At 40.0% G+C, this 26549-nt stretch overlaps 1 protein-coding gene across 1 annotated transcript in view; it reads left to right on the forward strand.

Annotated features, from left to right (window-relative positions):
* The window catches only part of RPH3A (rabphilin 3A), a 116810-nt gene that overhangs the window by 11827 nt on the left and 78434 nt on the right, over positions 1-26549 (forward strand). The window lies entirely within an intron of this gene.

The raw sequence follows: 26549 nt of genomic DNA on the forward strand, positions 1-26549 counted from the left end.
AAGAAGAAAAGAAAAGGCCCAAAATAAAATAAAATAGTAATAATAGTAGGGGTGGCTGGGTGGCAGACAGAGCATTGGCCCTTGAGTCAGGAGCACCTGGGTCCAAATCCGGCCCCAGACACCCAAAGATCACCCTGCTATGTGGCCCCAGGCAGGCCACCCAGCCCCATTTGCCTTGCACCCCCCCAAAATAATAATAATAAAAAATGTGCTTCAGTCTTTGTTCCAACACCAACAACTCTGTCATGGGTGGATCACATTCTTTATGCTAAGTCCTTCATAAAAGTTCCTTCCATATTTTTCCACCGTTGTCATTGCTGATCGCAAATCCCTCCTTTCTTATTTCTCCACTACCATGTACTATATTTTCTCTCTCTTCTTTCACTCTGACTCTGCTGTAGGGTCTCTGAGTGGCGCAGCAGACAGATCCCTGGCCCTGGGGCCAAGAGGCCCTGAGCCCCCATACCACCCCTTAGGCCCAGCATCCACCTGGCCCTGTGGTCCTGGGCAGGCCATCCAATCCCAGCCCCGGCTCCGCCTGCTTCTGTTTCAGGGTCTGGGTTGCCGAAAGACCAAGCTGCTGGCTGTGTGCCCCGAGGGCTGGGCTCCACATGTTCCCTCTGGCAGAGGTCCCCCGCTGTTCCCCCACTTTGTGCCGGTGCTCCCCGGGGTGCAGCTCAGGAGACTCCCCTGCTGCTGTGAGCCTTGGCTCCCAGCGCCCTGGGGCTGCCTCTGGAGGCTGAGGTTCTTTGGCTCTGGGGGGCCGCCCCTCCGACCTGGGGAGCAGAGCCTTTCTGCTCTTTTCCAGGTTACCTTGAGTAGGAGAACTGCCTCACTGGGTCCCCTTGTGGGTTCTGTCTCTCAAAAGTTTAGTTAGAGTCCTTAGTTTCGAAGTTTTATCAGAGAGCTCCTAAGACTCGATCCCTTCTTGTCTCTATGTTGGCTCTGCCCCCCCTCCATGCTTCTTTCTAAATTCAATACTCTGCTGTATACTTTTTATATTTTTTTCCTTTCCTCCCCACCATGCCCTAGAGACGGCTACCATTAGAAACAAATATATATATGTAGTAGAAAGCTACTATACATGCTTCTATCAGTTCTTTCTCTGGTGGCAGATAGCGTCTTTCTTCCTTGGTCCTTTATAATTTGAGTATTTCTAACATTCAAAGTGATTTAGTTGTTCAAAGTTGTTCTTAAAACAATATTGCTGTTACTATGCACAATGTTCTCTTGGTCCTGCTCATTTTACTTTTCATTATTTCATGCAAATCTTTCCTTGTTTTCTCTTAACATCATTGAGCTCATCATTTCTCATAGCACAGTAGTATTCTGCTACAATCATGCCAGCTTGTTCGGCCATCCCTCAGTGATGGGCATCCCTGCAATTTCCACTTCTTTGCTACCACAGAGAGATCTACCATACTTGGTTTAGAACATATAAGTGCTTTTTTTCCTTTTTCCCTAATAATCTTGGGAAATAGACCTAATAGTATTATTATTATTGGTCAAAGATTGTAGATATTGTGATGACTTTTGGGGCACAATTACAAGCTGCTCTCCCAAACTGATGCATTAGCTCATAGTTCCACCAACAATGAATTCGTATCTCTCTTAATACATTAACTTCCTTATCTCCCACATCATACCACTGCTGCTTCTTGAGCTCATGGTCCACTAAAACTCCTAGATCTTCGTCAGATGTATTCTTCTCTAGTCACATTTCCTCTATTTTTTATCTTAAGTTTCTTTTTAAATTTAATAATAAATACAATTTATTATATAAATATGAAAATAAAAATATGTATAAGACCATAGATCAATCCCTTTTAAACTTCATCTTAGTAGATTGGCTCAATATTCTAGACTGTCAAATGCTTGCAATGATCTTGAACTTCTCTCTGAAACAATGGCCCATATTTTTTATTCCAGATCCTGAATCAGCCACCCAAAATTCTTAGGTTTCCTTCCTAGATTTCTCTACCATCTCTTCCTGATAGGGTTGAGGGGTTTGGCAAAGAATTGTCAAAATTCTAAAATAACTAAACTGCTAGGATTCAGAATCATTGTCTTTCAGTCAGCCCATTTATTTTTTCTAGTGTGAAATTTTATCCTATTCAGGGGACTACCTTCTGAACTGAAGTTGGAGTCCCATGACCTCACCACCATAAGACGCCTTTATTGGCATGGGCTGTTTTCTATTGGGTCGCCTAAACAAGACTATCTGCTCTAAGAAATAGGTTGGCTTAGGTTATTTTCTGGCCAAGGTCCTAGTTATAATGCATATATGCTTTTCCTCTGAGGGATGGACAATCAACCCATAGAGCTAGTCAACTAGTATATATACATTTGAGAGACTGCAGTCCTTCTAATGATCCCCAAATTCTCCCTGAAACAAAGGCTCCTAATTTTGATACCGGGGTTTTTCCAATGATGAATTATGATTGCACATCCTAGGACATTCAAGTCTGAAGAATTAAAGTTGTGGTTTGCCCAAAGGGCAATGGAAAAGCGGGCATGAACAGGCTAACAACCATTATAATTAATTGTCAACTACATTTAATTAGCAATTATTTGCCAGGCACTAGTTAGGGAGCTAGAGATACCAACATATACATAAAAGAAACAATCCCTGCTTAAGGATTTACCTTCTATCTAAGGAGACCATATGTTCCCATATAACTATTGGGGTAGAGATTAATGAAATCATAGAGTAAGGAACTCCCAAGGTAAGAAAATTGCTTCTACTCAGTCTCTTTTCTCTACCTTGCAGTTTTAGACATTGCTCAGAGCAATGAATGATTTGACCAGGATCACACCGACTCTGTGTCAGAGGCAGGATCTGAAATCAGATCTTCCTGACTCTGAAGCCAGCCTTATGTTTACTATATTATACTTCTAAAGAATAAATCTATAACAAGAGTAATAGTGATCATAGCTAGCATTTATGTAGCGCTTTGCAGATTAAAGAAAGACAAATTAAATAAAGGCAAAGCCATTTACAAGAGGAGACGATACCGAGGGAGAAGGGTTAAGGAAAGATTTGGTGTGGAAGGTGATACTTGAGCTTGGTTACAAGCCAAAAAGGAGGTATGTGAAGTCACATAAAGGATGTTATTAGAGAGATGAATGACCAACACAAAGATGAGCCTGTCACTGAATGAAAATGATGACTAACAAGTGGAGAGCCCAGGGGCTCCACTGGTATCTGCACCATAATAATAAAAACTACAGTCTTTTGATGCTCACAACAACCTTGAGAGGTAAGGGACTATTAGTAATCTCATTTTGAAGATGAGAAAAGATAAGGAAACTAAGACACTGGTATATTAACTTGTCCAGGGTCACTGTTAATACATGTCTGATGCAGGAATGTAACTCACATCTTCCTGATCCTTAGACCAGTTCATTTTCCTTTATACCATGTTATAGCTGTTCAATGTAAAGAGGACTCAAGGAAGACCCATCTCCTATCTCACCTCATCCCTGCCAGCCCCAGTCCTAGCCCCATATATGACTCTCCCCTACCTTTCCACCATGGAGGCATTTTCAGATGACACAAGGCAGGAAGTCACAGATGGGGTGCAATTTATATTGCTGGAGGGGATTATCGACTTCAATCAGATCACAAACCCAGCCAAATATCCAAGCATCAAATTGCAATATGAGTGGTTCAGGGACTTTCCTGGAAGCAGCAGCCAGAATTGCTTAAGGCAATTCTAGAGGTGACACATCTTTTCATCCCTAACCTACAATTCAGAAAGGAAGGAAGGACAGAAGAAAGAAAGGAAAGAAGTAAGGAATGGAGGGAAAGAAAGAAAAAAGAGAAAAGAAGGAAGGAAGAAATAAAGGAAGGAAGGAAGTTTCTGTTCTTTCCCAGATCTCCCTGGGATCTTAGGAGGAGATCAGAGCAGAGGATGTAAGGAAAGTTTCAGAAGAGTCATATCAGACAAGAACAAGATATTTGGCAAGGTTAATGATAGGACTGCAGTAGCTGTATCCTCCCTTTTCAGACCATAGGCTCCCAAAGTCACCCCAGCTTTGAATTGCCAGAGGGAGACAGAAGGTTCCTTGTGAATTAGACCTGTCCTTTCCCAGAATACATTTCCTAGATGCCCCTTGAGTTTCTCCTGACTGTTTTACCACCCTTCCTGAAGGAGCTGGGCTAGCATTTCCCTTCTTGGCATCTGCTCATCATTCTTCTTGATAAAAAAAAAAAATTCAGGACTAGGAGAGACTCATATTTGGAATAAGAAGTAAAAGAACAAGGGAGAGCAGAATCAGGGAAGTGCATTGGAAAGAACACTGGCCCATGATGCAGGAGGCCTGGCCTTGAATTAGCTTATTATGTGACTGTGAACTTTCCTTTCAATACAATGAAGGGATAAATTGAGAGCAGGACTTCTCCTTCTCCTTCTTTTGCATCCTGAACCTCTGTGAAAGATTGGGGAAGCCTCAGAATAAGGTTTTTAAATGTGTGAAACAGAATATAAAAAGTGCAAATAAGTTATTGCGAAAGGACATCAACTTTATTGAAATACTATGATAAACTTCTAAAGGATGAGGGGGGTAAAGAGGGAGAGAATTAATAATTGAAAATAAAAATTGAATTTAAAAAGAAAAGAAATACAGTTAGCAAAGTTCTAAGAAGAAGTCCCTCAGACTTCACATTTAGATGCTAACTGATCTCTAAGACCCTTTCCAATTCTAGTAATCTATGACTAGCCCTTTCACATTTATATGGATCATGATATAAGGAATCATTGAGTCCTTGGGTTTCCAGGATTTATATATTTATGTGTCAACTGTACTTTCTTGGACAGTTTCTCAACTATTGCTGTCTTATACCCCAATCCAGGGAGACTCTAAGAGTTTTATTACTAGGTTTACTTTAGTTAACTCCAAAAATTTAGCTCTTTAGTTCATATGCAAGTTGTCATGCTAATATGACTTTGGTTGTTGTTTTGTTTGGTTTTTGTTTATTTTAACACAGTATCCCTATCTATCAAAGTTCATTTTTAGTCATTCATAGATCTAACCCCAACTGAGATCAATAGGGAAGCTTTTATTTGTCCCATTTCTGATCTGGGCCAGTTCAGCCCTCCTTGGTAGCCTTCTAGCTTCCTGCTGAGGCATAATCTACCATATTAATACTGGCAATGCAAACAACTAATTATCTTTAGTCCTTCAGCAACTCAAAATTCAAGTGATCCACTATCCTCAGCCTCCCCAGAAGCAGGGACTGCAGCCTGGCTAAGAATTTGAATATATTGTAAAAATTCAAAAATAAATAAATAAAGAAAATTTAAAAAAAAGAAAAAGAAAACTGCCTGGTCAAATTCTTTGACCATTTATCAAATGGGGAATGACACATATTTTATTGTAAACTTGGTTCAGTTCCTTATATATTTGAGAAAAGATATCTTTTTTTTTAAATTTTGTAAGGCAATGGGGTTAAGCGGCTTGCCCAAGGCCACACAGCTAGGTCATTATTAAGTGTCTGAGACTGGATTTGAACTCAGGTACTCCTGACTCCAGGATGGGTCCTCTATCCACTGTGCCACCTACCTGCCCTGAAAAGATATTTTTATAAGACAAATTTACTTTCAACTTTCCCCTCATTTATCTGTATTCCTTGTATTAGTTTTCTTCTGTAATATCTTTTAAATTTCATTTAATTAGTATTATGTTTTTTTTTCAAAAAAAACCAAGAATTTGAGTATAATACAGGTTTTATTCAGCCTAATCAAAAGTGCAGAATGTTCTCAGGCCTCCATTTCCAGCATTCTATTAACTTCCTGCTTCAATTTTTTTTTTATAACTTAGAACTGATTCATAGTCCAAATAATGCTGTTGAGTTGTTGGATTCATAAGTAGAGAAGAAAAGGCAAGTAGAATGTTTCCTATCATATGTGAATGTTTTTCCTTCATTTTTGAAGAAGACCATGTCATCAAGGAGCTGATGCCCTGACATGCACATGAATTGGATTTGAGTGAGGGAGGCTGTGCTAAGTCACTAGTCTCACTTTCTCCTCCAGAGTCATCTGGGTCCAATGGCCAGATATGAATCAGGATAACTGGAGATGATCCTGGATGAGAGACAATTAGGGATAAATGACTTGCCCAAGGTCACACTCCCCATAAATGAAGGAAAGTGAGAGATATATTCCTTCTTAAGGGTTACCACTATCTACCTGTAGGACTTTCCTAAGATTTTCAAAGCTGCTGAGGACCTGAGGTGACTATCTCAAGGATCCTATCATCAGTGAGAATCCTTTCTTTTGTATTCTTGTGTACCTTTCAGGTGTGGAATGCTTAAGGAGATGGGCTAAATGGTTTTCTGGCCTTTACCAGTTCTTATATTCTAATATCTCAATGTCTTCCACTCTAAAATTTCCTGTTCTAAGACTCCTCTCAGTTTTGACATTCTCTGTGATTTAGATCAATCAATCAATAAACATCATTTTATTATAATTTATGATATACTAATATATGATTTAATATATATTTATTGCACACAATATATTTATATATAGTTTATTTTTTATTTAAATGTAGAATATATTTATTATAATTATGCCTATTAAGTACAAGACTTTATGATAAGTGTTATGGCTACAAAAAGAAGGAAAAGACAGCCCCTGCCCACAAGGAAATTACATACTGGAATAGGAGAGACCATATGCAAACAGTTATAAATAAAGTGAGGATAAATAGGAAATAATTAACAACAAAAGAACCCTGGAATAACAGAAAAAAATATTTCTTGTAGAAGGTGAGATTTTAGTTGAGACTTGAAGTTAGGGAGGTCAATAGTCAGAGCAGAGGAGAGAGAATATTCTGGGTATGGGGGACAGTCAGAAAAAAAAAGCCCAAAGTCAAGAGAGGAAGTCTTGTCATGGAAAATCCAGGAGACCACTGTCCCTGGATCCAAGAGTATGTTTCAGTGAGAAAGGTGTAAGAAGACTGGAAAGGTAGGAAGTGGTTACGCCATAAAGGACTTTGAATAACACTGGAGTTTACTGAGGAGTGGGGTGACATTGACCTTGTGTTTTAATAAAAATCATTTTAGTGATTAAATGGAAAATGAATTGGTATGAAGAAAGACTTGAGAAAGGAATACCCACCAGGAGGCTATTGTATAAGAAAATGCTAAGTCTTTTTTAGGAGGTAGAAGGTCGGATGTGAGAATTCACCAGCAGCTAAGGAATCAGTAAAGGTCTGAAGCAGAAGGTGGTTTCTGAGCCATGCTTCAAAAAGGAGCATCAATTTATCCTCCTGCAATTCCCATTGCCCTCCTACTGGGGACCCACCTTGTCAAATGACTATGATGAAAGTAATTGTGCATCCCATTCAGAAAGGGACAGGTAGGCCAGACAGCTTCTTCTGTTCAGGGTCAGTTCCCTCCCTGCACGTGATTTCTCAGAAATAATCTAATGACAGATGGTGAAAAAATCAACCAAAATTAAGTTATTAACCTTAGTGACCAGGCATAGAGCAGAGCTAAGAGGCAGAGAAACACTTGGAGATTGGAACATTTCCTTCCTGTATTTTGGTATATAATGAAAGAAGACTTGAACAGAGGAAAAAAGATTTTACTGGGCCTTGCCTCAGTTGAATTATAGAGACTTCCTCTGGAAAGGCCCAAAGATATAGAAGGCATTCAGGAAGTGCCACTAATTAACTGTATGACCTTGGATAAATTACTCCAGCTGATGATATGGCATGAACTCGAGGTCTTTCACTATCATATCTGGCTCCTTCTGAATACTCTGCAACTTACTAGTGTTCTTCCCAAAATGAAAGATTTAGAGCTGATCCCCACACACATGGTCTGAACAGGGCAGATGGCAGTGGAACGGTTGATCTCTAGTTCCAATAGAATGTAAAGTTAGGAGGATTTTGATAATGGCAGTCCATCGGCATTTATTACCTACTCTGTATCAAACATTGTGCTAAGCTCTGGGGATGCAAAAATAAAAAGCAAAAAAAACAAAACATGGTTCCTACCCCCAAGGAGTTTACAATCTAATGGTAGAGATAACATGCCAATTACTGGGTACATCCAAGATATAACTAGTGTAAATGGAGTCATCTTAGAGGGAAGACAATAGAAGTGGGATGTACTGAGAAAGGCCTGTTATAGAAGGTAGGATGTGAACTTAATTGTGTTCGGTATAGGAGGAGGAGGTGAACAGGAAGAGCATTCCAGGTATGGGATAGTCAATGCTCAGGTAGGAGTAGCAGATAATAGATAAGAGCGCATCAAGGAAAATGAGACATAAGAACACTAGAGACATTGGCTGGGGACAGGTTCTGAAGGCCTCTGAATGTCAAAGAGATCACTCTACATTTGATTTGGGAGGTAATACAGAACCACTGAAGTTTGCTAAGAAGGAGGACAACATAACAGTTTCTCAGACAGGGTGTGTAGCCCACAGTGGGTATTTAATAAATGTAGAAGTAAATTTATAGAACTATGCTTTTTCTTTTTTAGTTTTAAAAAATCATATTTCATTTTTTTTCACCAGTAATATGTTAAAACAATTTTAAGCATTTTGATAAATTTTAAATTTCAGATACTATCCCTTCCTCCATCCTTTCTCCATTCCCTCAGATATAGGCTAGATATGTGCAATCATGAAAAATATCTCAATATTAGTCATTTTTGTGTAAGAAGATACAAATAAAAGAAAAAAAAATGAAAGAAAGTGAAAATGGCATGCTTCAGTATGTATTCCTGTAATATCAGGTCTGTTTTTGAAGGCAGATATTCTGCTTCATCATTAGTTCTTTGGAATTTCCTTGGATCATTCATTGTCTTCTTTTCATGTAGGTATTGATAAGGTGTTAGATCTGGAGCCAGGATAGAATTTATAATTGGGCACATCACTTATTTCTTTGTGGCTCTCTTTTCTAATCTATAAAATTAGTTCATATAAAATTAGGGCAGCTGGTCTTAGAGTCAGGAGGATAGGAGTTCGAATCCAACCTTAGACACTTGGTTCTCACCTAGCTATGTGATTCTGAACAAGTCATTTAACCCTGATTACCTGTCATCCGGGGTCATCTCCAGTCATCCTGATTCATATTCAGTGTAATGGACCCAGATGACTCTGGAGGAGAAAGTGGGGCTGGTGACTTAGCACAGCCCCCCCCCCCCCAATCCAATTCATGTATTTATCATGGTATCGCCTCCCTAATGTCATGGCCTTGTTCAAGAAGGACAAACATCATCAAATGAGATATTTTAGACTTGACCTCTAAGGGTCATTCTAGATTTAATCTACTAGCCTATGAAATCCAAAAGATCCAAGACCTTTCAAAATATTTTAGAGAGCCTTGGATTAAAAAAGCTTGAATTTAACCCTGCTGTCTTGCTTACTCATTATGATCCCTTGGATCCTAGGATTGCATTCACTTTTTGATAGTCTTATCACAGTATTAATGTCATCTAAACTTTTAGCCCACTAATACCCCCAAATCATTTTAAGACAAAGTAATATCTAATCATGCCTTCTCTAGCTTGAATGGAAACATCTTGTATTTGTGATTATTTTTGAACCCAAATATGTCACATTTAACTGGATTTTATTATGAATGGCTGTTCTAAGTGACTGGTAAAAATGTTGAATAGAATAGAACCAAGGAAGATCCCTGTGGCACTCTTCTAGCGATCACCATTTGGGAATTTCAGTGCTTTTGAAGTGACCTCTCTCTACTATAACCCTACCTGTGTTATTTCTTCTTTAGCAAAGTGAAATAATGAAATAATCGGCCAGATATCTTCCTAAAATCCCTGATGTTTATTTCCTATATAACCTTGATCAACCCATTTAGTCTCTCTGAACCTTAGTTACCTCATCTGTACAATGGGGGAAAGATTGTACTATATCGCCTCTGAAATCTTTCAAAACTCTAGAATTATGATTCCACCTATAATGACATCCCCATCTGCCAGTCTGATAACTCTGTCAAAGCAGGCTATAATGTTAGTTTGACATAACTAATTTCTGAGAAACCCATATGGGGTTCCTATAATGACATCCCCATCTGCTATCTAATAGCTCTGTCAAAGGAAGCTATAATGTTAGTTTGACATAATTAATTTTTAAGGAACCCATACTGGCTCACTCACAGTGTTTGCCATTTTCTTTAATTTTGTGCCTTAGATCTGACAGAATACTTTTTATCTATTACCTCATTTTGGTCTTCACTATAACCTGGAGAGACAGGGAAAGAATTATTATCTCTAGCTCAAGTATGATTACATTGAGAAACACAAAGTTTAAGTGACTTGTCCAAGGTCATAAGACTAGTAAAGAGAAGCACCAGGATTCAGACTCAGGTCTCCCTGACTTTGTTCCCAGTACTCTCTTAGAAAAGAGTAGGACCTTAGCCAGGGAATGTCAGAATTGGAAGGGACCAAAGAACTTGGAATGTTAGAGCTGGGAGGCATTTTAGAACAGGGAATCTCATAGCTGTGAGGGGCTTAGGAACAAAGAACACTTTACTGTGGTTCCTACAAAGGTTCCTACAAGGTTCCTACAAGGCTCCTACAAGGGTTCCTACTTTGAAGAATTTTGGATGAACTTTCAGTTTACCAGATGCAATACTAACCCACACTCTATCAGTATTCCAGGAATCAGGGTATGACGACACTAGTTAATCCAATTCAACTAAATCATATGAAAATTACTTAAGTACACATCATGTGTTAAGTTCTAGTGACACAAAGAGAAAACGAGAAATGGTTCCCTCATGAGATTACATTTTGCTGTGGAAGATAACATGCACAAGTGAGTAAATATACAGCAGTTTCAGAGGTGGGAAACACTAGCATCAGGGTAAGGAAACAAGTAAATCCTGGAATAGAGATGGGGGATGCCAAGGGACAGAGGTAAGTAAGGCATGAGGAACTGCCTGTGCAAAAACACGGAGGTGGAAAATGGAATGTCATAGATAGAAAACAATCCCAGGACTGGGACATAGCATATATATGAGGAAGAATAACGGGATCTGGAAAGATAGATGGAGTAGTCATAATATGAAGAGCTTTAAATGGTCAAATGGAAGAATATGCACGTTATAGAGTCTGTGTATTGCGGAGGTGATGGGGAGCCTGGTAGAAATCAGGAGGGTGCATTATATCAAGCATCAATGGACTATAAGTTACTTGAGCAAAGGACTCTGATTTTTGTTCCTATGTCCTCAGTACCTAGCAGAGTGTCTGGCCCATAAGGAGGGCTTAACTGTTCATGTATGTTGGTTGACTGACTGACTGACCATGGAGAATGTCCCTCTTACTACCCAAATAGAGTGATGGTCTCCAGAAGAGTCAAATTAGAATGGGAGGCTGAGACTAGGCAGGAGAGAGGAAGATAACAGGAATGAGCAACAGTAATAAAGAATGAATCCATCACTCATCACCGTGACCCCAGCCACCTGGGTTTATGACCCAGCAGAACAATCTTTTTGGTATTATTTACCCAAATTGACGATGCTGGAGGTTGTAAATTCAGGTTCTCTTCAAAGGAAGCATTTCTCCTGTCTCAGGGGCCTTGAATGTTTGGATGCCAGAAAAATATTCAGTTTATTGAATTTATGAGTGATTCCTCCCCCCCCCCCCATTTGTCAACAAAAGTATAAATAGTAGGAAGAGTATTACAAGGGGGTATAAATAGCAAGGATTCTGTGTGTCTGTGTTTCTGTGTCTGTGTGTGTGTGTGTGTGTGTGTGTGTGTGTGTGGAGAAGGAGTGGTGTAAATTATATGTGTATGTGTGAGAGACAGATAAACACAGAGACAAAGAAAAAGAAGGGAGAGCGAGAATGAGAAAGAAACAGTTTGGGAGGATGAGAGAGAGACAGACAGACATAGTCAGATAGATACAGAGACAGAGACAGAGACAGAGAGAGACACGCACAGAAAAGTGAGACAGAGAGAGAAAGAAAAAGAGACAGGAGACACACAGACACATAGACACACACATACGCATAGAGAAACAGATATGGTCAGATAAAGACAGAGACAAAGAGAGAGACACACACACAGAAGAGTGAGACAGAGAGAGAGATAGGAGAGAGATAGAAAGAAAAAGAGAGGAGACAGAGACAAAGAGAGAGGAGACACACACACACACACACACACACAGAGAGAGAGAGAGAGAGAGAGAACTTAGCCTTTGAATGAATCATCACAGCATCGGTATCCAAATTTAATATCACCTGCCTCAGTGCAATTGTTCTGTCTTAAGGGGGAAGCCCAGGAATTCCTATCATTTCCCTTGGTGATTCATCAGGCAAGGCATGAAACTAATTTCCTTTTGCAAAGCTGGGGTTTTTGACTCAGGGTCCTCCTTCATGCAAGAAATAACATACTCCTCAGAACTGTTTTTGTTTTATGTAGGGACATATTTTATTTTTTAAAATATTGATGTTTTCCTAAAAAAAATCTATCATCATTTCCTAATACCTGCTCTCCATCAGAATTTCCTTTATAATAGAAAAAATCAAACACAAACCAATCAGCACAGAGACCACACTATAATCATGGTTTGACAGTTCTCTAGTTCTTTAAAATTTGTCAAGCAATTCATCTGATTGTGGGAGGTTGCTATTATTGTAATTATCATTTTACAGAGGAGAAAAACTGAAGGTCAGAGGGGGTAATTAGACTTGTCCAGAGTCACACAACTAATAAGTTCCTGAGGTGGGATATGAACCCAGATCTCCCTGACTTCAAGTCTGTCTCTGTCTCTGTCTCTGTCTCTGTCTCTGTCTCTGTCTCTCTCTATCTGTGTCTGTCTGTCTCTATCTCCTTTATTATGGTAAAAGAGAGCACAACAATGACATCCTGGGCAGGGGATGGAATAAGACAGGAGGTGTATATAGAAAATGCCCTTCTGCCCCAGATGGGTAATTAGCCAACTCCCTTCAGTGTCAAACAAACCTGATGAATTTATATGCTACTGTCATGCCAAAGGATGATTACCAGTCATTAACTTAATTGGGTGTGTAAACATATAGATAGATGGCTTTGGTGTGTACCGCATTCAGACTGTCCAATTAATTGAGCTTGTAATATAAGTGGCCTGGAGGGATTTGACAGACAGACAAAACAAATACAAGTTGGAGGACCAGGATTCCATCTCAGAGCCAAGGCAAACTTGCATCCTGAAGAACCATCCTCAGTTTCCCTGACTGGTCTTTGATGTACAGGTAATAATAGCTATCTGTGTGTCAGGTACTCTGCTAAGTGATCTATGGTTATTATCTCATTAGCTCCTCCCAACAGCCCTGAGGACTATCATTTTGCAGTTGAAGAAACTGAGGCAGGCAAGGTGAGGTGATACCAGGGTGACACAGTTCATATGCCTGAGGTTGGATTTGAACTCAGATCTTCCTGACTTCAGATCTAACACCTGATCCACTGTATCACCATTTGCCAACCACATATCCTTTTGCTTGCCAACCTTAGCCAGGATAAAACTAAGATTTTCATCCTGCAAGTCTCATGCCTAATCCAAAAATTTCTCTTCTCTCCCTGGTCCCTGTCTCAAGAACCAGGCCAAAGAATTTTTCTGATTTTTCTGTATAGCTCCAACTGAGGATAAAAATCATATATGAGAGCTAAAGAATGTTTAAAGCCTGCTTAGTCAGGCAGCTTGGTGGTGCAGCAGATAGAGCACTGGCCTTGGAGTCAGGAAGATCCAAGTTCAAATAAAACCTCAGATAATTAATAATTACTTAGCTGTGTGACCTTGGGCAAGTCACTTAACCCCACTGCCTTGCAAAAACCAAATAATTTTTTTTATAAAAGATCATTTAGCTCAGTTTTTTCATATTCTAAAAGGAATCATTTTCTGTAGTTTAAGTGACATATGAAAGTCCCGGGTTGGGATTCAGGAAATCTGGGTTTTTAAACCCAGCAAGAAATACTATCTTGCCATATGGCTGTTTAAACGACTTCCTTTCTCTGGGCCTCAGTTTCTTCCTGTGTAAGATTAAAACAATGGATGATCTCTCCAGTTCCTTCTAGTTGTGACATCCTCAGCTCTCAGGACTCACCAAGCTTTAACATTCCATGTCCTGAAATCCCTCCCTCTTTGACATTTTGTGATTCTATAAATTCCATGCCCAGATCAGGAATGTTTTTCCTTTGAACCACTTGCTTCATGAGTGTGGGAGCCTCCCATCTCATAACTCAAACTCTAGAATCCAGATCTGAAAAAGAGAAATAGAAGATGATTAAATCAGACTGGTAGTGGGGTGCCAGCTGCTTCAGATCATTCACCAGGGAAAGCCTATTTTTCAGAAATAATTATCAAATTCATTTCATTTACAAGAGAAATTGTATTGGCTAAATGACATTGGCCTGAAATGAAAAACACTTGGAATGCTGGGGAAAAGGAGGTTTTTCATTCATTTTGTTGATAAGACAAGCTCTGAATTGGTTTTGGACATTCAAAATTTCCTTTGGAGCTTCATTGGAAGATAGGAACATTTATTCAAGGAAAAAGCAGAGTGGAATATTCTTATCATAAGATGGAGTCAAGATTATAGCTTCAGGGCAGCTAGGTGGTACAGTGGATGGAGCACTGGCCCCTGGAGTTAGGAGGATCCGAGTTCAAATACAGCCTCAAACACTTAATAATTACCTAGCTATGAGACCTTAGGCAAGTTACTTACCCTATTGCCTTGCAAAAACTAAAAAAAAAAAAATACAGCTAATGTCAGATCAACATACATTCATTGCATGCTTACTAAGTTAGAGAAAGGCAAAAGATAGACTCTGGCCTCAAGGAGTTTATATTCTATTGAGGGAGATGTGCATTTGAGGTAACATGGTATAAGGAAAAGGGTGCTAGATCGGAACCAGCAGTTTTCTGTTGTTGGTCATTTTTCAGCTATGCTCAACTCTTCATGTCCCTATTTAAGGATTTTTTTGGACAGTGATCCTAGAGTGGTTTGCCATTTCTTTCTCCAGCTCATTTTAAAGATGGGGAAACTAAGAAAGCAGGGTAAAGTGTTAGCCAGGTCATTTAGATAGTAAATATTGGAGACCAGATTTGAACTCAGGAAAATTAGTAGTCTTCCTGACTCCTGGCCTGGCACTATGTGCTATGATGCCACCCAGCAGCCCTTGAATTGAGGGGACCCAGGTGAAAATCTAGTTTTTATTCCCTGAGAGACCAATCACATATGTTCTATGAACTTCCAGTTTGTCAAATGTAAAATGACATAGATAACTTCAAAGATTCCTTCTAACTCTAACTGTGCTTCCTTCTCAGGAATGGATTGATTTCTGATACCCACTATGAAACTTTCCATTGCCTTCTGGGTGATCCTCAGTTTCCATTATTTGAATTTATAGGGTTGCATGGCTCACAGCAACAAAGGAAGAATTTGGGGGTTGAAATGATGGACCTTTACTTTACTATCCTGATACTGTTTCCTCCTCTGTCAGATGATGGAGTTTGACAAAAGGGCCCCTGAGGTTCCTTTCAGATCTCCATCTCAGACCTTTTATTCCTCTAGATTCTTCTAGAGTGAATGCATAAGTAGCAAGTGGCCCAGGGCAGGAACACTCAGATATTGGTTTTAAATCTAGTTTTTAAACCTAACTTTTATCAACACTTACTGCCTGTGATGAGGCTAATGAGCTGTCCCCAGGACAATCCATATGTTAATTGTATCTTCTGGTTTTGATTTAAAAAAAAATAAGGAAAGGAGCAGACTTCTAGGTTGGTTTATAGCTTGCTTAAATTATCAAGCAAAGAAGGAATCATCAAGGTTGCTACTGAGTAGAAGAGGGGGTTGGGATCAGGACATATAAGATGATTTCAACTTCAAACCCTTCAGAACTTATGACTGGTGAGGGAATTTTCTATACTCTTCAAGAGGCAGGTGAACATTTGTTGCCTGGTGGTGGTAGTGGTGGTGGTAGTGGTGCTGGTGCTGGTACTGGTACTGGTGCTGGTGGTGGTGCTGGTGGTGGTGCTGGTGGTGGTGCTGGTGGTGGTGCTGGTGGTGGTGCTGGTGCTGGTGCTGGTGCTGGTGGTGGTGCTGTGTGCTGGTGGTGGTGCTGCTGCTGGTGGTGGTGGTGCTGCTGGTGCTGGTACTGGTGCTGGTGGTGGTGGTGCTGCTACTGCTGGTGGTGGTGTTCATGGTTTCTACAGGAGACTTGGTAGGCAGGATTAAAAGTGATTGAGTATAAGTCTTGTTCACAGCAGACATCCCCTGGCAGCAGCCCTGCTCACATCCTTCCAGCCTACAGCTCTAGCCAGATCTTTCCCACTGGAGCCTTTCCCTGCCACTCCCAGAGAGTCATCCCTTATAGGAAGGATTTATTTTTTAGATTTTTCAAGGCAATGGGGTTAAGTGGCTTGCCCAAGGCCACACAGCTAGGTAATCATTAAGTGTCCGAGGTCGGATTTGAACTCAGGTACTCCTGACTCCAAGGCCGGTGCTCTATCCACTGTGCCACCTAGCTGCCCTGGAAGGAATTTTAAAAGAGGAAAAAAGAAGGGGGAAAAAAGTGCTCTAAAATCAAACAGTTTGTCAAAAGTAACTCATATTAAAGGAATATCATAGGTTTTTTTTAAATTCAGTTTTACCTTATTTTCAGTTCTACATTTGTCTCTCTTCCATTTCTCCCTCCTCCATCCATTGTGAAAGCAAGAAAAACAAATCCCATTGCAAATATATGTAGTCATGCAAAACAAATTCCTATATTAATCTTGTTCAAGAAGTAAAAATAGAGGGGTGGCTAGGTGGCGCAGTGGACAGAGCACCGGCCTTGGAGTCATGTGTACCTGAGTTCAAATCTGGCCTCAGACACTTAATGATTACCTAGCTGTGTGGCCTTGGGCAAGCCACTTAACCCCAATTCCTTGCAAAAACCTAAAAAAAAGAAGTAAAAATAGAGAGGGAAAGAGGAAGGAAGGAAGGAAGGAGAAAGAGGGAGGGAGAAAGAGAAAGAAAAGGAGAAAGGAAGGAGGAAATAAATGATGAAAGGAAGGAAAGGAGGAAGGGAGAGGGAAAAAGGTAGAGAGGAAGGAAGAAGAAAAGAGAGGAAGAAAGGAAGAGGGGAAGGAGGTAAAAAAGGAAAGAGGGAGAAGAGGAAGAAAGAGAGAAAGTAAGAAAGAAAAAAAGAAAAGAAGGAAGGAAGGATGGAGGCTATCTTTTCCTTTTACATCACCTAGATTTTCCTCTATATCCTTCCCTCTCCCTATTCCCAGAGAGCCATTTTTTATAAGAACCAGAAAATTGCTTATTGAATTGAATGGAGAAAGGAATCTATTTCTGTTCATCACTTTATTTCCCATCTCTGTGTCTTTGCACTGGCTTTCCCCTTTGCCCCCAAAATAATCTCTCCCATCCCTGCTCAAAGTCTACCTTTTACATGAGATTTTTTTCTGATTTCCTCATCTTCCTTTCCCCTAATAAAGATTTACATATTAAATGGTACCCACTATGAATCTTTCCATTGCCTTCTGGGTGATCCTCATTTTCCATTATTTGAATTTATAGGGTTGCATGATTCACAGGCACATAGCAACAAAGGAAGAATTTTGGGGTTGAAATGATGGACCTTTAATTCTCCATCTTATACTGTTTCCTCCTCTGTCAGATCTGTTTCCTCTTCTATCAGAAGATTTTCTTGCTTTTGTCACTTGCATTATCTTTTCACTGTGTCCAACTTATACTGCTTATTGATTGAATTATTGATTGATCCTTTTGGACCCACAAGTTTTCAGCTTTGGAGTTCCCACTCCTCCTATACCCAATCAGTTGCTAAATATTGACACATTGACTTTCTCAATATCTTATGTATCCATTCCCTTTTCTCTACTCACACAGCTCCTACACCAGGTTAGAACTCCATCTATTTATCCCTTGGACTATTGCAATAACCTTTCATTACTTTTAATTTCTTCCCTCTCTAACCCAACCTTTACTCAGCTTCCAAGATAATTTTCCTAAATCCTAGATCTGTTTACATTACTATCCTGCTCAAAAATCTTCAATGCCTCCCTATTGCCCCTTGGAACACAAAGACTCCTTAGCTTGATTATCTGACTTTAATCCACCTTTCTAGATTTATTTCATATTATCATCCTTTACACACTCTAAGATCCAAGCAAAATTCCTGACTTGCGAAGAAACAGCATCCTCATATCTGGACAGGACTTTCAACCCAAAAGGGCAGAATCAGGAGAGTTTAGAATACCAAGTGTTAGACATAGGAGGGAAAGTAGAACACAGAATGTGAGAACTGAAAGGAATTATAGGAATTTTAGAAAACATTCTACCCAACCCTGCTTTTGCTTTTTTAAAGATGAGGACACTGAGACTCAGTGGTATTACTTCCCATTTACACAGGATATATCATGTATGTACATAGTTATATGTATCTTGTCTATGCTATTAGATGATAAGCTCTTTGAAGACAAGACGGGGCCCATGTTTTTGCCTTTCTTTATATCACCAGTTCCTAGCATAGTCCCTGGCCCATGATAGGTATTTAATGTTTGCTTATTACCTGAATCAGAAGCACATAGTAAGCATTTAATAAATGCCTTCTTGACTAATGCAAAGAAAGGAAGTGATTTGTCCAAGGTTATATGGACAGAAGAACAAGCCTCCTCTCTGGAAGTTTTTCCCCTGTAAATACTGAAGCTATAAAATGATGTTACAGGAGTTTTTCAACACAATCCTTTCTTTTATTTGAAAGTTCCAGTTGTTTAAAAAAATCTTTATATTGGGCCAGTCATCCTCCCTCTATATTCTATTTATGGGATTATTAATCCATGAATCAACGAGCATTGATTAAGTGCCTATTGTATGCAAGGAACAAAAGTGAAACAGTACATGCCTTCAAAGAGTTTATGTTCTAATGGAGGGGTCAATAGTTGCATAGGTGGCACAGTGGATGGAGCACTGGCCTTGGAGTCAGGAGAATAGGAGTTTGAATTGTGGCCTCAGACAGTTGACACTAACTAGCTATGTGACCCTAGGCAGATCCTTAAACCTGATTGCCTTGCCGTCAGGGCCATCTCCAGTCTTCCTGATTGACATCTGGCCACTGGATCCAGATGACTCTGGAGGAGAAAGTGAGGTTGGAGTCCAGTTCACGTGCTTGTCAAGGCATTACCTCCCTCATGTCATGGCCTTCTTCAAGAATGAAGGACAAACATTATAAAAGTGTATAAAGACTAGATGCAACTTGAATACGAGGCAATTAGGGTAGAAGGGAAGACATTAGCAGTTGGCTTGTGGGGAAAGTGAGGAAGGGGACAGGAAAAAGTGGTACTTGATCTGAGTCTTAAAGAAAACCCAGACATCATAAGAAGCAAAAGTGAGGAAAGGATAACATTCCAGGCAAAGGGCATACCTAGTATAAATTCATGGTGCTGGGAGATGGAGCATCTTGTGTGAGGAAAAGCAAATACTAAAAGGGGAGGGGAATGTGTGGAAAAACTGGAAAGACAGGAAGCGACCAGGTTGTGAAGAACTCTAATCATAGATAAGTTTATAATTGATCCTAGAGGTAATAGGGAACCATTGCAATATATTGCGTATGAGGGCTGACGTGATCATACTTGTTTTTTAGAAAAGTCACTTTGGCAGTTATATTAAAGACAGATTGGATTTAGAGCTGGAAGTGACCTTAAAGCTAACTTTGGTCCAATCCCTTCATTTTACAGATGAGGAAATAGGACAGCCTAGTGTAACAGATGAGAAATGCTAGGCTAAGAGAGAGAAAAACCTGGGTTCCAGTCCTCCCTCAGCTGATGCAATTGCTTCAGTATCATCTAGTCCTAGTCGATAGAACAATCTATCTTTCCATACTAATTCTAATGACTGTAGGCTCTCGGTTTGCTGAGCTAGGGTAGAATAATTAAATTCCAAGTTTCAAAGGTGACAGGGCTTCTGAAGGAAAACGGGAGGCCGCTCTAACTAGCTCAGATCCAACCAGATCCCAGTTGGGTGATCAGACGCATGTTGTTAAGGGATGACGATGTACTTCAGTCAGACAACTGCCAAGGGAGAAAAGCTGATCTCTGCCAAGGCTTTCAAACAGATGTTAGAAACCCCAACGATACTTCCATCAAAATACCAGGCAGCTAAAGAGGACCTGAATTACATTGGAATGTTTCAAAGGCAAAAGGATGACCAGGGAGCTGGTGACATTGTAGAAAGATTATGGGCGGAGAAGCCAAGAAGAGATTCTTGTTCATTCAATCTTGCTGGGTAAGGAACTATAGCATCCCAAAGTGAAAACTGCATACTTTAATTATTAAAAATGTGGTGATAAAGGAAACAAGCTATAAAAAACCCAAAGGCCATTTCAGACAATTACTCAATTTATCTAAGTCTGTTTCCTCATTTATAAAACATCGGGGTTAGGCTCGATAACCTCTAAGCGCCTATTACATAGATCCTAAGTGGCAAAGAACTGTTTATTATCTGATTGGCAAATACAGAATTTTTTTCCACTATATATACCTCTTTCTGGTCCTGGTTCTGTTCTCTGGGACCAAGCAGAATGTTTCCAAATTTGAATTCATGTGATAAGCCTTCAGAAGATTTAGTTAATCAATGAACGTTCGTTAAGTATCTATTATTTCATCAGACACTAAAAATACAACTAGGGCAGCTAGCAGGCAGAGGAAATAGTCTTGGACTTGGACTCAGGAAGACTCGGCCAAATGGTTCAAATCTGGTATCAAACACTTACTAGCGTTGTGACCCTGAGCAACTCCCTTCACTTTTTTGCCTCAGTTTCCTCAGATGTAAAATGAAATAGAGAAGGAAATGGCAAGCCCCTCCAGTATTTTTGCCAAAAAAAAAAAATTCTATCAAGGTCATGGAGAGTCAAATAGGACTGAAACAATTGAACAGCAACAACAAATACAAATTTGAAAAATGAAACAATTCCCCCCTCTCAAAGAGTTTAGATAATTGTTTAAGGGATCACATTTCCCCTGGGTCTAGAACCAAGTGCAAAGGCCAAAGTCCAAACCTATACTTGGAAATTCACAAAATAGGGCAGATGTTAAACTACTTTCATAAATGCACTTGTTCCTTTAGCTAAACTTGGTTAGGTTCCTTAGCAAATCAAAGTGTTGAAAGAGTTCTTTTCCCTAGTGTGAAGTGGTGAAATTCAAACACCCTTGTGCAAATGTCACCACTGTGACATTTACTCCTCCTGAGACTTTCATGAAAGCAGTGGGCTCCCATCACTTCATTACAATGCTAATTGCTCTCCTTTGACCCCTAGAAGCAAATATAATAAGGTAGTTAAAGGACCTTAGTTTTACTCTAGTTTTCAAGATGGAAAATTCAGAGCTCCCAACACCAGAATCCTTGAGGCCCAGAATTTGGGGACCAATTGGAAGTAGGAAGTAACTTAGGCATTCCAATATATGCTGAGGGCAACCTGAAGTACAAGGCAAGGTGAGTTCAACAAGCATTTATTATGTTCCTACTGTATATTAGGCATTGTAAGCACAGCCAACAAAAAACAATGAGGTTGGTAAGGATGATCCTGAATCATCTTCACAAATGATCTCATGCTGCTTATCTCCTGGAGAGGAAATGGCTATAATGTATTGATAGCAAACTGGCTTTTCATTCAGGATGATCTGAAATTAAGTGCTACCACTGACATGCAAGCACTACCTCCTCTAGGAACTGTCTTTGATCTTCCACAGTGGACCTTTCTCCTCAGACTTCATAGGGTGCCTTGGCACTTATGTACCAAATTATCCATGTAATTCTGTGTAAGATAGCTTTGTTCTTTTGTCCTCCCTCCAAGCCTTTGCCTGGGTTATCCCTAATTCCCCCCGTAGAATCCCAAAGTCCACTTAGGTCTCACCTCTGGAGTCATCTCCTTTAAGATACTTTTTAAGATCTCAATTATTAGTACTTCCTGAAAAGTTACTCTCATTCAGTTTGAGTACATTTTGAATAGATCTTTTTGTATGCCTATTTGTTTCACCCCCAAGCAGAATGTAAGCTTCTTGAGGGCAGGGACTGGTTCATTTTGTTTTTTGTTTGTTTGTTTTTGTTTTTTAGAAGAAACTTACATTCTTCTGGAGGGACAGTGTTTTCACAAATATGGGACATATTTTTTTTTTTTAGTTTTTGCAAAGCAATGGGGTTAAATGACTTGCCCAAGGCCACACAGCTAGGTAATTATTAAGTGTCTGAGACCGGATTTGAGCTCAGGTACTCTTGACTCCAGGGCTGGTGCTCTATCCACTGCACTACCTAGCCTCCCCTTTAATTTTGCTTTTATATCCTCAGTCTAGTGCATAGTAGGCATTTAAGGATTAAAGCTCATTGAATTGAATTGAATTCAATTCAATCCCCTTTTGGATTTCAGGTTTCATGAGGGCAGCCATCCTGCCTTCCCTAAATTCTGTACCAAGTATATAGATTTCTACATATAATAGGCATTCAATAAATGTCTTGTATATTATATCAACAGTTATATTCAATATCCAGGGTGTAAAGAATATATAAAACATGGTGAGGGCAGTGAACTTGGAATCAGGAAGATTGCAAGCTTTGTGGCTTAACTATTCTGCATCTCAGTTTCCTTTTTTTTATAAAATGAGGGACTTGAAGTCAGTGGACTCTAGGGTCCCTCCTATCTCTGATTCTATAATCCTATGGACATTTATAGAAAAGTTTCTATTTCTCTCTTTGATTTTTTTAAAGCTTTTTGGAAGGGGCGGACAGTAACCTTGAGTTTTCTGGATAATTACCTGATTCTTTTGGGTCAGTGAAATGCCACTGTTCTTATGTTGAGTTCATTGTGCCAATCAACACCCACACAAAGTAAAGGCTTTTCATTAAGAGGCTGCCTACCTCCTGCCCCCCAATACATGTGGGCGAAGGAGAGTAGGCAGAGGAATCTGTGTTTTTAGTACTCAAAGCATTGGGGCAAGAGAAAAACCTGGTATTTGTGCCCTTGTTCTGAAAATAAGCATTCCTGGGCATCAGGTCCTTTCAATTCCTGGCTCTTGATGCAAAGGAAAATGGAGATCTCTCATGCTCAAAATTGACAGGACCCTAGAGCCGGGGGAGGTGGGTGAGGCCAAGAGATGGGTTGGAAGCCTGCTGCCAGCTCTTCTGCCCACTCTCGAGATCTCCCTGTTTTAAACAATTTTGTCAGATCTGGGTCACAGCCCATCATAGAGGCCCATGAGCCTGGAACTCAGAGATTGCCTCCAGTGGCCACACGTCTCTTCTCATAGGCAGAAGAAAGACAAAAACCCTGTGTTTGAATTTGTCCTATTTTCAACGGTTGATGTTATAACAATTTTAGGGTGGATAGTATGCACCAGGGAGGTTCAATCCAAGGGCTGGGGATATTGGCAATTAGGGAAGCTCATCTCCTTGAATTTTTTTACTTTATTTTGTTAAACATGGATTGCCATTACCTTTCCATCTGTTAGTAATTCCTTAGTTGGAAATATCCATCAGTAGATATGTATTTGGAGTCTGTATACAGGGTCCTGCTGGGGTGGGAAAGGGGAAGACCAACAGCTTGGCAAACCTCATCATCTCTTTGATTCTCAATTTCATAATCAGTAAAATGGGGCTAGTTTTGTATTTGTATTCCTAGCTCTGATAGATCTGGCTCCGATAGGTATATCCGGTGCTTAAGAAATGTTTGCTGATTGTTTCATTATATTTTCCCTGACTACCTCACAGAAATGTCCATTCATTCATTTATCAAACACTTATTGAGTGCCTACCATATATTAGATGCTAAATATATAAAGACAAAAATAAGTCACTTATGTTTAGGGGGATGATGTGGAAGATAACATACAACATTATAAGTAATTACCAAATGCATACAAAATTCATCCAGAGAAATTTAGGGGTGAGATCAGAATAAGTCACTAGTGGGGGGGCGTCAAGAAAAACTTGGCATAGGAAATGTCATGTGACCTGAACCTTGAAGAAAATTAGTGATCCTAAAAGGCAGAGTTGAGGCATTCTAGGCAAAAGCTTAGAGGTGGGAGATACAATTTCATGCACATAGTAAATAGGCCAGTTGTAACATAGAATGCGTGAAAGGCACACTGGGACCATGTTATCAAGGATTGTAAATGCCCAATATAGGAGTTTATATTTTATCTTGGAGGTAATAGTGAAGCATTGAAGTTTCAGGAGCAGGAAAGAGGTCATGGTCCAAACTGTGCTTTGGGAATGTCACTTCGGCATTACAGCACCTCCGTAGAGGATGGAAAGAGGAGATCATGGCTCCAGGAATGTCAGTTAGGCCTAATGCAGTCATCTAGGGAAGTAGTGATGAGGTTCTAAACCCTGTGATTATTGTATAGTCAAGAGATGAAGATAGAGATGAGAAATCCCATAGAATTTACAAGAATTAACCACTGGTTGAATATGAAGCTTCAATAAAAATAAAAGTCAAAGAATGACTCCCAGGCTTCAAATCTGGGTGTCTAGGAGAATGATGGTATGTACCCTCAATCAAAAAAGGAAAGTTAGGAGGAGATGAGACTTTAGAGGAGAAAGATACTTGTTTTGAAATGCTCATGTGGGGTGGCTAGGTGGCATAGTGGATAAAGCACTGGCCCTGGAGTCCGGGAGTACCTGGGTTCAAATGCGGTTCAGACACTGAATAATTATCTAACTGTGTGGCCTTGGGCCACTTAACCCCATTTGCCTTGCAAAAAAAAAAAACAACCCTAAAATGAAATGCTCATGTGCTCTTTTTGTGGTGGCAAAGAATTGGAAACTGAGGGGATGTCTATCAATTGAAGAATGACTGAAAAGTCATGGTATGTGAATGTGATATAATACTATTATTAAGAAATACTACTGTTAAGAAATCATGAGTAGGGGGCGGCTAGGTGGTGCAGCGGATAAAGCACGGGCCCTGAAGTCAGAAGTACCTGGGTTCAAATCTGACATCAGACACTTAATAATTACCTAACTGTGTGGCCTTGGGCAAGCCACTTAACCCCATTGCCTTGAAAAATCTTAAAAAAAAAGAAATCATGAATAGCATGCTTTTTCCTCCCCTTTGGTTCTCAATTCTTCTTTGTTTGTTTGTTTGTTTTTAGGTTTTTGCAAGGCAATGGGGATTAAGTGGCTTGCCCAAGGCCACACAGCTAGGTAATTATTTAGTGTCTGAGATCAGATTTGAACTCAGGTCCTCCTGACTCCAGGGCCCGTGCTTTATCCACTGCACCACCTAGCAGCCCCTAGTTCTCATTCTTCTTTCACAACATAAATAATATGGAAATATAAAACATGATTGTATATGTATAATCTATATGAGATTACTCACTGCCATGGGGAGGTGGGAGGAAAATATGAGTTAAGTATGAAATTGAGAGCCTGGGTGATTGGAGGATACTATGCCCTAGACAGCACTTAGGAAGTATGGAAGAAAGAAGATTTTGGAGATAAAGCTGAGTTCAGTTTTGGACATGTTGAGTTTAAGATGTCTCTGAGACATACAATTCTAGATGTCCAAAGACAGTTGGTGATGAGGGACTGTAGCTCAGGAGAGAAGAGCTAGATTTGTAGAGTTGGAAAACATTGGAATAGATTTGCCAATTGAAACCGTAGTAGTCGATAAGATCGCCAAGAGATACAGTATAGGGGCAGCTAGGAGGCATCATGGATAGATTATTGACCCTGGAGTCAGCAGGATCTGAGTGCAGATATGATACTTGCTAGCTGTGTAACCCTGGGAAACCCTGATAGGTAGCATACCTAAAGGGAGAGAGAGAGAGAAAGAGAGAGATCATAGAAGGAGAAGAGGTCCAAGGACAGATCCCTATATAGGACCCTCATGGTTGTTGGTCATACCATGGATGAAGAACCAGCAAAGGAAACTGAGTATGCCAGAAATAGTGTTAGAGGCTGCAGAGAGATCAAAAAGTGTGTGAGGTTTGAGAAAAGACCATTAGCTTTGCTAAGAGATCATTGGTCACTTTGGAGAGAGCATTCTCGGTTGCATGATAAGGTTGGAAGCTAGACTCCAGATTTAAGAAGAGACTAAGAGGTGAGACAGATACAGTACTTTTTATTAGCATGTGACCTCAAGGAGGTTAGCTACAAAAAAAGAGAATATAGGACGATAAACTAAAGAGGATAAATACACCAAGTGAGGATTTTTCAGCTCGGAGGAGATATAGACATGTTTATGGGAAGTAGTGAAGCAACCCAGTGGACAGGAAGAGATCAAAGCTAAGAAGCAGCATTGAGAGTGAGCCATTCTGCTAGAATAGACAAGAGATCATTATGTTGGAGATTTGGGATTGGTGCTCAGCAAAGTACAGTGGCAAGACCTTTGCTGAAATCATCTCTTCACCTTTCTGTGTAACTACCCGTGTGAGGCAAGTTGTCTAATCTCTCTGTGGCTTAGTTTCCTCATGTGGAAAATGAAGGATTTGGACAAGGTGACCTCCAAGGTCCCTTATGACTCCATATCTCTTACCCAATAATCTCATTAAATAAGTATAGACTTGCAAGTTGCCACTATAGGGAT

The sequence above is a fragment of the Macrotis lagotis genome, chromosome X (genome assembly GCF_037893015.1).
Source record: "Macrotis lagotis isolate mMagLag1 chromosome X, bilby.v1.9.chrom.fasta, whole genome shotgun sequence".
In the NCBI taxonomy this organism is placed as follows: domain Eukaryota; kingdom Metazoa; phylum Chordata; class Mammalia; order Peramelemorphia; family Peramelidae; genus Macrotis; species Macrotis lagotis.